This window comes from Peromyscus eremicus, chromosome 3, assembly GCF_949786415.1.
Source record: "Peromyscus eremicus chromosome 3, PerEre_H2_v1, whole genome shotgun sequence".
Taxonomy (NCBI): Eukaryota; Metazoa; Chordata; class Mammalia; order Rodentia; family Cricetidae; genus Peromyscus; species Peromyscus eremicus.
The window spans coordinates 67,125,371-67,128,457 of record NC_081418.1 but is presented as its reverse complement, the minus strand read 5'-3'; positions in this window follow the sequence as shown (position 1 = coordinate 67,128,457).

The window sequence follows — 3,087 nt, the reverse complement described above, 5'->3', positions numbered from 1 at the left end:
ATCTTTAATCCCAATGCTTAGGAGGCAGAGGCTGGTGGATCTCTGAGTTCAAGGCTAGCCTGGTTTACAGACCAAGTTCTAGGACAGCCAGGGCTACACAGAGAGACCCTGTCTCAAACAAAACAAAATGACACCCCCTTCCCCCCAAAAAGATCTGGTTCTGTTCTTTGTAACAGGTATTAGGAGCTTTTTGAATATTAATGATATTCACCCCAGTCCTACGAAGTGATAGATACTATAATTATTCCTTTTTTTTGTTTTTGTTTTTGTTTTTGTTTTTTGAGACAGGGTTTCTCTGTGAAACAGTTCTGGCAGTCCTGGAACTCACTCTGTAGACCAGGCTGGCCTCAAACTCACAGAGATTTGTCTGTCTCTGCCTCCTATGTGCTGAGATTAAAAGCGTGTACCACCACCGCCTGGCATATAATTATTCTAACCATACCGATGAGGGAAATAGAGCCACAGAAAGGTCATCCACCTTGCCTAGAGTCGCACAGGTGGCCAGTGGCCGAGCCAGCCCGGCAGGCAGCCTGCCTTGCTGCCCTACTCTCCAGAGCACATTTAAAATTGGAAGTTGGCACAACCTGGGCGTGTTCTCGAGCTATCCAGATGCTCGACTTATGCTCGACTTGGGATCAGCCTTTCAAAACATCACTGTCCTGAAGAGGAGGGATTGAACTCACCAGAACTTGCCTCTTGATTTAATAAACATAAGATGCTGGGAAGGAGCTGATTTAAATTTGGGTTCCCCATCTTTGATCCTCCTTTGCTGGATTTTCCCAGACAGAAGAAGAAAATGACCCCTTAGACAGGACACTCAGCCGTGATTAGGTGGGATCATTAAGAGGAAGTATTTGTCACAATTTTAACCTTCCAGATCTAGAATTTCACTGCACTTGTCACATGTGATTTGGAGCTACTTCACATCCCAAGCAGTTTTGTATCAGGAAGCCACATCCTGACATACCAATAGGCATTCAGAGAGCTAGACATAGGCATGGATACGTGTCCTTGTGTTTCTCTACAGCCCAGAAAGAAGTGACCGTTTGAAAAATCTTATTAAGACATAAGATTGGGCACACATCAGTAGCTGTTTTGAGAGAAGGGATTCCCTTGGTTAGGAACAGTATTGCTCATATCAACCAGCAAGATGATAACTCTCTCTGCTCTATGCTCTGGAGATGGACAGCCACAGCAGGTTTGCATGTGCGGAGAGCTGACTTACTTGTAAGCCGAAAGGTATCACCACTTGTACCAGAAGCTAGAAGGTTTTTTTTTTTTTTAAATGGGATATTCTTCCCCCCCTCTCTAAAAAAGCCTTCATGTCTTTGTAAGAGAAACTACATAAAGAAGAGCCAGGCATTTTTGAAAGATCAAATGTTTGTCAGAACCTCTAATGAAGCAATAATAATTAATTTCTCTAAAGCAATAAACCATATAATTAGAATGAATCTGGTATTTGTCAAAATTTTCAGATGTGGAATGAATGAATGAAAGTGTCCTCTCTCTCTCTCTCTCTCTCTCTCTCTCTCTCTCTCTCTCTCTCTCTCTCTCTCTCTCAACCTCTTTATTTTTGGATATTGTATAGAACACAAAGAGGAAGCGAGCCCATCTGTTTCTGATACTTCCAGACTTGAAATATCAGCGTGTTTTGAAGCAGTTATTTGATGTCTAGTGTGCCTCTGAAGTATTTTCCATAAGGTGGAAGTCTGTTTCTCTACTGAGAAGAAGTTTGTTTTCATGGATTTGAAGGTTAACTTGACACTTAGAAACGAGAAAGGTCAGCTTTAAGTTGCATTATGCCTTAAGCCAGTTATTTTTTTCTTTACCAACCTGTTGGAAGAAAATCCTCAAAGAAACAGAAATGAACGCACTCATACATGATTCTCCATGTTTCCCACAGTGTTTCATCTCCTAATTCTCCTTTGCCACCGCCTTATCCCCAAGGTAGCCTTTGTGTTAGGGAGGAGCTGCCCTCCTCCGCAGGCAGGCGGGTAAGGGCAGACTTCCCAGTGGAAGGAAGGGAGCTGCAGGCTGGTTTCTGCGGAGGGATCATGAAGAAAGAGAATAGCAGACCCTGGGATGGTGATACCACAGCTTTCCGATTTGCTAGGCATTGGGCATTTGCACCTGGGCTGGGGAGTGCAGCCGAGGAGATATTCTTAAGGATCTTGTTTAGCCTACGTTAACAAGCTCAAGGTGCTAAAGGCGGCTCTCAACTCCTGCTGGGCACAGCTCTTGCTAGGAGACCTGGGCAACCGGGACCGGAGCTCGGAAAATCTCCACTTCGACTTTCCGAGCCCTTTGCCACTTACCAAGGCAGTTCAGCTGAGCTCTGATATTGCTTATCAAACGCTCAGTTGCATTTTCTAAGCATCCTTTGGACGTTGCCTAGCTCGCAAATCAGGAAGGGCTCTGCCTCCCGGTCAGTTAAGACTGCTTGGCCAGTGCAGGAGGCCTCGGGTCTCCAGCAGCTGTGGAGTGACTTGTGGACCAACATCGATCATAATGTTTGGATTACGGTTTTTGTTTTTAATTCAATGAAAAATTCTAAGCAGGAACTAAGAAAAAAAGGGGGGTGGGGGGCGTGGGGTGGGGTGAACAATACCACAGGCCGTGGCTTTACCTTTACCGAATACCCAGCCACGCCTCTCTGCATCCCTCCCCAACGTCTGCCTCCCTCGCTCACGCGATCCCTCTCCCCCTGCGTCCCTTAGCTCATTTGTAGGGTCGTCATTGAGAATGTGTGCGGCTGGAATTATTTTATTAGTATCTAAAATTATATACCACAGCATGATACATTTTCGACGTATGCGTATATGTTACTTGTAAATGTGTACAGGAAAAAGGTAAAAACAAACAAACAAACAAAAAAAACAAAAACAACGGCAGCAGCAGCAGCAACAACAACAACAAAACAAACAAAAAAACCCGACATGCTAAATTGGCCAAGAAGCAGCTGGTCTATGGGAACCTCGGCGTCTTTTAGTTTTGAATACTTGGAAGCCATAAGAGTGTATATGTTACTTTTCTGAGTGTTATCAAGCCATTTGCAGAAAAAAGAAAACAAACCAGCACATGCACATC